We start from the raw sequence: 12,037 nt of genomic DNA, 5'->3' as shown, positions 1-12,037 counted from the left end.
CACTATTAACCCCAGAACTCCCAAAAGAACATCCAGAACAGAATGGGATAGCCGGAACAGCCACTTCTGAATGAGCGATATCAACCAAACTCACCAGTTATGCATAACTCCATGGCAGGGATGCAAGAAGCCACAAAAAGTGCAAAGAAACTGCGTTCCGATACCCATTCCGCGCATAGTGCATATTGCACAAAACGGGCCGGGACAGCAGCTTCCAAGTGAGGCATGTTAACCAAACTCACCAGACACACATTACTAGGTGAGCCCAATATAATAAGCTCCAAAATTTGCCCCCAAACCACATTCGGATACCCGTTCCGGGCAAAAGAGCGTATTGCGCAAAACGGGCCGTAATGGCAGCTTCCCGATGAGATAGTCAACCAAACTCAACAGATGCACATGACTAGGTGGGACAAATATAAAAAGCTCAAAAAGTTTCCCCGAAACCATGTTCCGGTACCCGTTCCGGGCAAAAGCCTGTATTGTGCAAAACGAGCCATAACAGTAGCTTCCCAATGAGTAAAGTCAACCAAACTCACCAGACGCACATAACTAGGTGGGACAGATGTAGAAAGCTCCAAAAGTTGCCCCGAAACCACGTTCCGATACCCGTTCTGGGCAAAAGTCCCTATTGCGCAAAATGGACCATAACAGCAGCTTCCCAAAGTGGTAACTCAACCAAACTCACCAGGTGCATATGACAAGGTGGGACAAATATAAAAAGCTCAAAAAGTTTCCTCGAAACCACGTTCCGGTACCCGTTCTGGGCAAAAGCCTGTATTATGCAAAATGGGCCGTAACGGCAGCTTCCAAGTGAGGTAAGTCAACCAAACTCACCAGACACATATGACAAGGTGGGGAAAATATATAAAGCTCCAAAAGTTGCCCTGAAACCATGTTCCGATACCCGTTCCGGGCAAAAAGTCAGAATTGCGCAAATTTAGCTGTAACGGCAGCTTCCAAGTGAGGTAGGTCAACCAAACTCACCAGACGCACATAACTAGGTGGGACAGATGTAAAAAGCACCAAAAGTTGCCCCAAAACCACGTTCCGATATATGTTCCGGGCAAAAGTCCGTATTGTGCAAAATGGGCCGTAACGGCAGCTTCCCAATGAAGTAAGTCAAACAAACTCACCAGATGCACATTACTAGGTGGGACAAATATAGAAAGCTCCAAAAGTTGCCCCGAAACCACGTTCAGATACCCGTTCCGAGCAAAAGTCTGTGTTGTGCAAAACGGGCCGTAACGGCAGCTTCCAAGTGAGGTAAGTCAACCAAACTCACCAGACGCATATGACAAGGTGGGACAAATATAGAAAGCTCCAAAAGTTGCCCCGAAACCATGTTCCGATCCCCATTCCTGGCAAAAGTCCGTATTGCACAAAATGGGCTGTAACGGCAGCTACCCAATGAGTTAAGTCAACCAAACTCACCAGACGCACATAACTAGGTGGGACAGATGTAAAAAGCTCCAAAAGTTGCCCCGAAACCACGTTCCGTTACCTGTTCCAGGCAAAAGTGTGTATTGTGCAAAACGGGCCGTAACGGCAGCTTCCAAGTGAGGTAAGTCAACCAAACTCACCAAACACATGTAACACTCACCAAAAGGTATCGGAATGTGGTTTTGGGGCAACTTTTGGAGCTTGTCATATGCGTCTGGTGAGTTTGGTTGACTTACCTCGTTGGGAAGCTGCTGTCCCGACCCGTTTTGTGCAATATGCACTATGCTCGGAATGGGTATCGGAACGCAGTTTCTTTGCACTTTTTGTGGCTTCTTTCATCCCTGCCTTGGAGTTATGCATAACTGGTGAGTTTGGTTGATATCGCTCATTCAGAAGGTGCCGTTCCGGCTATCCTATTCTGTTCCAGATGTTGTTTTGGGAGTTCTGTGGTTAATAGTGATATAATATTGCAATGGTTTTAGTCCTAAATTATTGTTCCCAAGTGTTGCTAACACATGCCACTGTTTTGGGTATGTTTTTTTTTTTTTTTTAAATATAATGGGGTCGTTCCGGCGTGTTCTGTACCGTTCCAGCTTTTACACCGTCCCTCTGCTCATGGTCGTAGTTTGAATTGCCAGTGGCGGGGAGTTTTAGGGACCGAAAACTCTCAGCAGTGCGTTACTACTGGCTTAGAAACAAACAAGCAATCCTTGCCGCACTTCCTTGTGCCCGCCTCGCAGGGTTGGTTTGCAATGCGTTACTGCTGGCTTAGAAACAAACAAACAATCCTTGGCTCACTTCCTTGTGCCCCCAGAAATGTCTGCTGCCTGCCTGCCTTCCCTCCCTCCTCCCCCTGGGAGCTGTACTACATGATGGGCTTTGTGGTTCGTGCCCACAAGCCTCCGGCATGCTTGCTCCCAGTCCTCCTCCTCTGTGCCCGCCTCGCAGGGATGGTTTGTGTGTGTGTTGCTTTGACTCAGGGGAGAAGTCCTTCCTGCGCTCACTTAGACTTTTTGAAGTTCCAAAAAAAAATTTCAAGTGTGGAAGAAGATTCATATTTAGGGTTATCTACTCCCCAATTCATGGCATGTTGGGATTTCCTTTGAAATGGCCATGAATAAAGCCCATTGAGCTGTCTGCAGCTTTATTATTATTATTATTATTATTATTATTATTATTATTATTATTATTATTATTATTATTTATTTATATAGCACCATCTCTGAGATACTGGGGTATCCGATTTTCAAAAATTCCCCAAAAATCAGGGGAGGCTTGGATTTGCTTGAGGGTTGACATGCATGTGTATACGTGCATCAGGTGTCATGGTGCCTAATTTGACATTTCTTACATGAAAATTGATGTAGTTCTAGCATGGGACTTGATTTGGGGTGAGTTAAAAGGTTAAAGCCCCACCAAAAATCAGGGGATGATGGGATTTGCTTGAAACTTGCCATGAATGTGGATCTAGATGGCATCTGTGAGGGTGCCTGCTTCAAAGTTTTTTATCTGTCAAAATGTCAGAGAAAATCCCATGTCTAAAAATGGGGTGTCCGATTTTCAAAAATTCCCCCAAAATCAGGGGATGCTTGGATTTGCTTGAGGCTTGTCATGCATGTGTATACGTGCATCAGGTGTCATGGTGCCTAATTTGACATTTCTAATGTGAAAATTGATGGAGATATAGAAAGGGGTGTGAATTGGGGTGATTAAAAGGTTAAAGCCCCGCCAAAAATCAGGGGATGATGGGATTTGCTTGAAACTTGCCATGAATGTGGATATAGATGGCATCTGTGAGGGTGTCTGCTTCCAAGTTTTTATCTGTCAAAATGTCGGAGAAAATTCCATGTCTGAAAATGGAGTGTCCGATTTTCAAAAATTCCCCAAAAATCAGGGGAGGCTTGGATTTGCTTGAGGCTTGGCATGTATGTGTATACATGCATCAGGTGTCATGGTGCCTAATTTGATGTTTCTAACATGAAAATTGATGGAGATATCGAAAGGGGTGTGAATTGGGGTTAGGGGTGATGCGTTAGAGGTTAAAGCCCCGCCAAAAATCAGGGGATCATGGGATTTGCTTGAGTCTTGGCTTGCATGTGTATGCGTGCATCAGGTGTCATGGTGCCTAATTTGACGTTTCTAATGTTTATTAATATATAGACTCTGGGCAATACAAACCTGACATTCATGCCCCCTCCATCAAACAACAATAATCACTGAGGAGGATAGGATTGACTACGGCAGTCATCCACGAGGCAAAACGCTCAGTAGAAAGGTTACTAAAGGCGGGTAGCGGAAGTGGAAGCGCCCCCAGGGTAGCAATTGGCTGATCACTCAATTCAACATTTTCGGAGAAGAGCTAACGTTAGAACAGGGCACATGATTTCTAAATAAGCGCTAGTACTGAGCAACAACGAACAGAAACAACGAAATCAAGGAGGTAAGTACAACTCATTTACAACTGAAGATACAGAGGGTCATGTGACGCTTTGCGTCACAGTTGCTGATTCATAACATTATAATAACAATAGTGTAGATTCCCACTGGGTCTACATTCAAAATGATTAGGTCTAGATCCAACTCTGTGGTTCTTACCTGAAAAATAAGCCTTCCTAAAATGAGTTGTAGTAGAAATCATCATCTGCTTCTCAACTTGGAGGTTGCATTTACAATCATTCTTCAAGCCCTTTGGAGGGGCTGAGGCACTGCTTTTCTAAAGCCACCTTGGAGCGGAATTAAAACGATGGTTCCTCGTGGTATTTAATATGGTGTGATATTATCCATGGAAACCCCCATTCCTACAGCCAAGTTTCTTATATAAAGTTTACTCAGAAGGAAACTCCCACAAAACATAAAAGAAGAGAACCTGTTCAGCCTGGCAGCATTATTCATCATCTTATTAGTTCATAGATCAATTATGGAATGATCTTCCCAATGAGGCTCGCCTGGTGCCAACATTGTTATCTTTTCGGCTCCAGGTCAAGACTTTTCTCTTCTCCCAGGCATTTAACAAAAAATGCTGAGTTTTTTAAACTGACCCCAGAATAGTTGTTTTTAAATGGATATTGTCTGTTTTTGTATGTATTTCATGCTTTTATGGTTTTAAATTTAGTATATTTCTTTTTAACGTTCACTGTTTTTAACTTTTGTAAACCGCCCAGAGAGCTTTGGCTATGGGGCGGTATATAAATGCAAATAATAGCAGGTAATGAGGAGTAAAAGTCTGAGCAGTTGGAAGAAAGCCAGCAAAGGACAAAAGTGTGAGCTTTGGACCTGGCTTGCAAGAGGAAGACTGGAAGATCTGCAAAGGCTTCATGCTGTTTGCTTTCCAGGCAAAGTGACAATGTTTTAAAGACTACCATTCTTTGTAGTGGGTACCAGACCAGACTGCTTCTTCATGCTCCAACTGTACATCTGTAAACAAACAGACGTTACAAAAGATATAACAATTTTAAATAATTATTGCCCTGCACTTTGCCAGTAAATTTTATTTATTTATTTTTATTTATTTATTTAAGGATTTTTATGCCGCCACTCAGCCAAAAAAGGCTCTCACGGCGGCTTACAAAAGTATTTCTTGACAGTCCCTGCCCACAGGCTTACAATCTAAAAGACATGACACAAAAGGAAAGGGGATTGGGAGGGAGGAGGAGGAGGGGGAAAAGGAAAGCAAATTCAGGCACTACAATCTTAGTTGGAAAGTTCAGCAGTTACAGTTGGTAGCAGGAGGGAGGGGGCTCTCAGCTGGAGCTGGACCCAGGCACGGTGGAGAGGTGACTGGCTGCTGCTTCCTCCCTCACTGGTGGCCTCTCCAGAGAATGTAAACCCCTTGCACTTTGCCAGTAAGCAAACTTCGTAGCAGCTGACCCTGGAGCTTCCTTCTGTCAGGGGAAGTGGGAGCTGTAAAATGCGGTTTTGTGGAACTAGGCAATATTTAAATTCACCGTATTTTCTGGAAATCTTGGTGCCTACGCGTCAAAGGAGTTAACCCACCTCCCCCCACCCCAAAAGCTGGTGAGAACCCTTTGGTCATGAAACTTTCCAGAACTCAGTGTGCCAGCTTAGCATGGGTGGGTCTTTATTTGAAACCTCAAAGCTACAATTGAGTTTGTAAATAACTACGAGCATTAGCACACTGGATACTATGAGCATGATAGCACCATCAAAATCTGCAGCTTGATTTTAACACTTCTGAACTCTAAAAAAGATTGTAACAATAACTCCTCCACTTTTTCTATTTTCTATAATTTCGTAAAAATGGTTAGTTAAGTCTAGTATCTTTTAAAATGCATTAAAACTCTAAGGGCACAACCTTATGCACGTGTAGACGGAAGAACCGTTCCACAACTCTCAACATTTTCCAGACAGCCATGCTAGGAGGTGCGAGCCTTTTGTTGTATCTAAACACGCAAAGGATTGTGCTTTAAAGCTTTATGAAGCTTTGGGACCCAGGTGAAAACCTTCTTATTTTCCCAGGCATTTTATTTGTTCAATGAGATGATGATGATGATTAAAAACAGATTGAAGTGCATATGGATTCGGAATTGGTTCTATTGAACATATTTGTTGACGTAAATATTAATTTGAAGCACAAGGAGCTAATTTCATATCTTTTTTTTTGCTGCCAGGAAAGTAATAGCATTGCATTGGAAGGATTTCAAATTTACAGAGTTGAATGAGTGGGATAAATCGGTGTGGAAGACAGCAATAATGGAGAAATTGACATATAAAAAATTGCAGGTCATGAGAGGTCAGTGAAAGTATGACCCTTTGCGGCTGTTTGGTTACTGTTTATCGAATACACTAATGTGGCAGAACATGGCCGGATGGTACCTGCATGTTATAAATCATTATGGTTGTTGCAAATTATTTGATATTGTTTATTTTCAAAAGTTGAATATGCTTCCTGAGGGACTGTGTATTTTCGTATTGCTAAGCACTGTAGGGGCAACACAGTGTCTGATTTCCTAATGTTTTTTGTTTTGTTGTTTTTCTCAAAATCCCATTTGCTCTAATGGGATTATAAGAACAAAAACAAAAAGTGAGAAATCGGGGGTGGGGGTGGGCAAAAATGACCCCCTTGCCAAGCCCCGTGTTGCCTCCATAGTTCTTGGTAAGGGGGCCATTTTGCACCCCCCGATAATCCTGAAGGGAAGATTCATGGACCGCCAAGCCTCTCCACTGCCAGTAAGGGCTTTCTTCTCCCTTCTCCCACAAGGCATTGTGGGATCTTTCACGATACCTTGCCGGACGTGCAGGTGCCGCGCAGCTCCTGAAAGGGGAAGAAAGCCATTACAGGCAGTGCGTGGGCCCGGATCTAGAGGAGCAGCATGGGGGGACGGGACGGGCTCATGGTCACTCTAACGTTGGCTCAAAATCCAAACAGCCAGGAAATGGGAAGCTGATGCCCTAACAGATGTGCCCCATGATCAGTGATGATGCGGTGCAGTGTCACAATTTGTGCATGCTTACAACTTACACCCACACTTTCCCTTGGCCTTTCAGGCCCAAATCCAGAATCCAGATGGGAAGGATGGCAGGCCTGGGACCAGCAAAGGTAGCCCATGCCTTGTTCAGCATTATTACTGCCAGGGAAGGGAAAGAGGCCCTTGTAGGATTTTCTGCTTCAAGTGCCAAAATAATGTTTGTGGTTTTGTGTACCGTGGCTTTTGTAAGGGCAGGTGGGACCATTTACTGCTCTGGCTCAGGCAGCAAACTGCCTTGGCGGACCCTTTTGGAGGCCGCCACCACCCCGGCATCAAGCTAGCTGAAATTATGTACTGTCTCATCCTGTGGTTTTGAATCCAGGTTTGTATGCTGCCCTGCCCTGCAGGCAGGCTGCTTCCGTTGGAGATGTGGGATATAGGTTTAAGAGGAAGAAATGCACAACACCTCTGAGGCCACAATGCTCTGGGTTCCAAGTGATGTCATCACCTCAGTGATGTCATTCCGTATCTAACTGCTGTTAGGACAGTTGAGGAGCCTCAACAGAGGGATGGGTCTAGGATCTGCCTGCTGCTCATGGAAAGTCCCTCTGCCTAATTTGGGGGGGATCTCCACCCCCAGATCGCAGATCACCTCCTTGAGCAGGGGCTTCTGTGCCTCTGTGTAGTTTTTCCAGGGGTCTGGAGGACTGTCGTGGGAAGGAGGGGCCATGGAAACCCACTTCCCTCAGCGCAGTTGCTCCAGTGTGAATCTGGATCCAACCCAGAGATGGTCGCTTTTGAAAAACTTCAGTACTGCTTTAATTTGGTTATATATTTGAATATGTTAGCTGCTGAGGTTCATAGTTAGTTTAGTTAAGCGTTACATTGACAGATAGGATTTGCTTTATGTTTCATTGAGATATTGATAATGCTATGTAAGTATTAGAAATTTGGGTAGAAAGGTTAGGTAGGTTAATATTGTACATTTGACGGTGTTCCTTCATGCAGGCAAAACCATTTGCCAAGTAGGAGGGCTACTTGTAATGATGCTTGTATTGTAGCTTTTCTGTCAAGATGAGGCGTAAAAGCTTTTGGGAGGCTTGGATCCTCAGACCGCACATCCCAGCTCACATGGACTGTTCATTTCCCTTGACGTTTGTCAGGGAAGGCTTATTTGATCTGCGTAGCAATGTCTCTTCCACCACCGCCCCAGCCACCCCTGAGACCCTGGCATTACCAGCCCTTTCCACTGGCCCTGTTTTTCTTGGGCTCCACATCTGGGCTTGCAATTGGTGGTTCTTGCTCCTTGCCTACTTTCTCTGTTGCTGATGGACTTCTGAACCACAAGTTTGGTTTGCCCCCCATCCCTTCATTTTTGGTTTCAGTAAGGAGTGTGCCTGCCTTCCTGAGTTCCTCTTCCTGCTTGAGAAGTCTTCTTGGTCTATGTGTTCAATTTAATTTCCTGGGCCTTTGTGACAGTGCAGAGATTTGTCATGAGGTCCTGCGCCCACTTCCTTTGCTTTTGAGCTCTCCGTGGCAAATCTGTTATGCTGTATCTCCTTCCTTTGAGGTCTTGGAAGAAGTGCAATGCAACATTCATAGAGGAGGGGGCCCTGGACCAGAGAGGGCTCTGGACCGGAGAGGGCTCCTGTCTTGAAGAACACGTGCATCGCCTTGAAGCCTTAAGACTTCATCCTCAAGGAACCATAGCTCCATTCTTTTTCTTTTCAGATTTCATTTCGCCATGGCAGCTTTGTTACAGACAACACATAATTTTTCTTGAACCATGCAAATGGAATTTGGGCAAACCTGTTCAGCTATGGCAAATTACAGTTGGCCCCAGGTCATCAGAGAAGAAAACTCTCTATTTCACTACCATTCTTTACTCTTTCATTCTATTCTAACGTTTAACTTCTCTTCCCTGATGCTCCAAACTTCCACAAAAAGCCTTGAATTGCTCCTCGAGGACACATGCTGCACCTGGCCAGCAGTCTAGAAGGGCTGGACTTTACACCTCTCCCCAAGTGGGAGAGAGCTTCATGGGACTTACTTTTGAGTAAGCAAGTGTAGGTTGCACTGCTGGTTATAATTCGGCTATAAATTCAATTTGCAGATAGGACTTACTCTATATTTCACTTTTATAAATTTTCTAATTCCATGTAGCAAGCAGGGTCATTACACAATAGAAGCCTTTTCTGGATGCCCCCTGGGCCAGCTACAGGCCTTCCGGTCCCAAGAATTTCTCTCTCTGGACATGAGAGAGATTGAAGCCAGGCGGACAGGTGAAAGTTGGAGACCTGCTGGGAGATCGCCAGGTGATTTGCGGCTCATGCTTAAACACTACTGACACGAACAGATCTTTTCCCCTCTGAAATCAGGCTTCCGAAAGCTCAATGCTTGGGGGAAAACAGGAGGAGATTTGGATGTGAAACTATTTGGGTGTGAGCTCCAGTTCTGTAGGTACACAGGATTGCAGCCTAAGACATTTAACATTGATTAATTAAATAAATAAAAATTAAAATTCATATATCTCTATATAAATATATATATAGCTGTATATATATATAAATATATATAGATATAGATATAAATATAGATATAGATGTATAGATATAGATGCACAGATCTAAATATAAAGATATATGATTCTATACATGAAATAGAAAGCAAGTCATATCAGCAAATATAATGGGTCGCTAATCTCTAAGCCTAACTAACTAACAAACGGAAAGATGTAAATAGCAGCTTCAGAGTTTCAGTAGAAAACTCTTTACAGCCGACTGGCCACTGCACCGGGGACAACCTCCAATGCCACAGCAAGGAAGGTTAGGGGGCTGGGTAGTTTTTGAGGGGGGCGACCTCGTCAGCAAGACAATGTCGGAGTGGTCCTAGGAGCTGGCAAAAGCTTGGAGTTTGTGCTTCTTGGTGCAACCCCACATGGGGACTCCATAGGGATCAAAACATGGGGGCCACCCATTCATTGTTCATGCCTGGGACTCCCAAGGGATGAGAATTTCAGACACGTCTTCTGTTCTGTTTAAGGGCGGATCCACACGTCGTTCCGAAATCGCTTGCTTGTGTCTGGAGTGCGCCCCGAAGCTCATCGGGACACACAGGCGTACTTTCAAAGCGCCTTTTCCCGGTTTTGGGGCACTGTTATTTAGTCCGTCTTAGGTCAGTTTAAGGCGTCCCTTCTTCCAAGGTGTGAAACAATTAGTTGCTCTTTCCTCCCCGCCCCGCCCACCAGACTTACTTTGTTGCCTTTTGACTTCCTCTTCCGATAACATTTCCGGTCCAAACAACACCATCCATCTTTAATCATCAACTTTTCCGCGTGCGAGGACAGGTGAGGTCGGTTCCATTTACCTCAGTCGTTCCCGCTTTTGGCTTTCTCATTTCTCATTTTTTTTTTATTTGTTCTGATCTATGCGCATCAATGCATATTCATTTAAAAGGCTCTTTACAGAGCGCCGGCTAGTATAGGCAAAGCCCCAAATCTTTACAGAGCGCCGGCTAGTATAGGCAAAGCCCCAAATCTTTACAGAGATTTGCTCTGCTCCTCACCCTCCTGATGCCTCAGGATGCTTGCCAAACCTCCTTCCTGTTCTCTAGGGCTGTGCCCAGGCACGTAAGGGTGCCCACAGGCACTCGAGAAATCTCGGCACAAGGCCAACCAGAGATCCATTGGACTCCTCTCCCCTCCAGCTCTCCCCATCCCTCCTGGCTACCCACAGACACTGCAGGACTTCCTGAAGCCTCCACATGCACAAGGGGCCACCTGTCCTCTTAAAGAGCCACTCTACCCTGCCGTAGATCTACTGTGGTAATCTAAAACAGCTGGAAATGTCCATTTCAGGCCACTTAGTTTACAACAGTAGATCTAGGTCAGGACAGAATGGATCACTAGGATGATGGGTGTGCACAGAGGCCTCAGGTAAGTCCCATGGGTGGGTGGGGAGAAGCAGCTGGCCATTGGACCGAAATGGCCATCAGGCTGAATTGGCTGAGTCAGGCCAAGACAGCCCAATCGTGTCCCATACCAAATTCGGGGTGAGGTGGACATGAATAGGCCCCCTTTGACTTGGATTTTGGGTTCAGACCGAAGGCGAAGCACACCCCTGCTATTCTTCACCCATCTAACTGACACTACACCTGTTTATGCACCTCTTGATCCAATGGGGCAACTTTTATTACTGGCTGCCTGCCCATGAAGGGCTACACAACCCCAGGTCAGTGTGGAGTAGGCAAAAAAAAAACCCTATGGGCCCCCAGCCAATCTGGGCCCACAAAGGGGAAAAAAATCCTACTCAGTCTCAAACAATTGGCGACCAGCCAGACTCACACTGATATCTGCAGGCAGTGGGCAGGTGCCAGACACAGGAGAACTAGCACAAGGATGAGGGATACCTGGCTGGGTCCCTCTTTCCTCTCAGCTGGCCGCATGAAGCTTCTGCAACCAGCCTGCCATCTCCCCACTTTTCTGGCTGACTGGTGGCAGAGCTGCACCCCTGCCCCATGTGTAGCAGAGGGGGGTGAGGTGCAATTGCACTGAGGCCCCATCGTGAAGACATGGGACCCCCAACGCTTGGGTTTGATAAAGGCAACACCTGTGTAAACCATTAGACCTGTCTTCTCCAACCTGCTGCTCTCCAGATGGGTTGGACAACAACTCCCATCATCCCCCGGGTGGGGTATTTTAGGAGTTATAGTCCAACACAACTGAAGGGCACCTGGTTGGGGGAGGCTGCTTCAGAGGATCCTCAACAGGACAGTTTTCTTCTATGCATCTACCTCCCATCCCTCTAGTCCAGGGAAGCTGTAGTCTGAGTCGTGGAGGCCTAATCTTGTATTGCCTCAGCCACACAGGCCCATGTGGCCAGTGAGGAGCAGGCCTGCCCACGTCACCACTACCCTGGCCTTGTAGCTCTGGGTGAGTGAATGGTGCAGACCTAATGCAGTGTTCCTGCTCCAATTCCTCAAGCCTTCTGGTCCTGATAGCTGGGCCTCAGACAGCCCCCCCCCCTCAAACTCACTCTCACACCTACAGACCCACCCTGCTCTTGTGGTGTCAAGAGTGGCCCTGAGGTGGCAGAGGGATAAGTGACAAGAGGCCACGAACAAACATCACTGTGTGGAGTAATAGCAGCAATGTACATATGCAATCTCCT

This window comes from Elgaria multicarinata, chromosome 1 (assembly GCF_023053635.1).
Source record: "Elgaria multicarinata webbii isolate HBS135686 ecotype San Diego chromosome 1, rElgMul1.1.pri, whole genome shotgun sequence".
In the NCBI taxonomy this organism is placed as follows: Eukaryota; Metazoa; Chordata; class Lepidosauria; order Squamata; family Anguidae; genus Elgaria; species Elgaria multicarinata.
This window is presented reverse-complemented; position numbering follows the sequence as displayed.